Here is a 655-nt window from a genome sequence, read left to right as displayed (position 1 = left end):
CGGGATTGCCGAGGACGACGAAAGGTAATGATTCTATTTGGGTGATTGTGGATCGATTGACTAAGTCGGCGCATTTCTTGCCGATGAAGATTAATCACTCTTTAGAGAAGTTGGCAGAGTTGTATATTGAGGAGATAGTGAGGCTGCATGGTATTCCATCCAGTATTGTGTCTGATAGAGATCCCAGATTTACTTCTAGATTTTGGGAAAGTTTGCAGAAAGCGTTGGGAACTAAGTTGAGGTTGAGTTCAGCTTATCATCCTCAGACTGATGGTCAGACCGAAAGAACTATCCAATCCTTGGAGGATTTGTTGAGAGCTTGTGTGTTGGAGCAGAGTGGTTCTTGGGATAGTTATTTGCCGTTGGTGGAGTTTACTTATAATAATAGTTTTCATGCTAGTATCGGTATGGCTCCATATGAAGCATTGTATGGTAGGAGGTGTAGAACTCCATTGTGTTGGTATGAATCAGGTGAGAGTGTTGTACTCGGACCTGAGATTGTGCAGCAGACGACTGAAAGGGTTAAGATGATTCAGGAGAAAATGAAGATTTCTCAGAGTTGTCAGAAGAGTTATCATGATAACAGGAGAAAGGCACTTGAGTTCCAAGAGGGAGATCATGTGTTCTTGAGAGTTACTCCGACGACAGGTGTGGG

The sequence above is a fragment of the Lathyrus oleraceus genome, chromosome 7 (assembly GCF_024323335.1).
Source record: "Lathyrus oleraceus cultivar Zhongwan6 chromosome 7, CAAS_Psat_ZW6_1.0, whole genome shotgun sequence".
Lineage (NCBI taxonomy): Eukaryota > Viridiplantae > Streptophyta > Magnoliopsida > Fabales > Fabaceae > Lathyrus > Lathyrus oleraceus.
This window is presented reverse-complemented; position numbering follows the sequence as displayed.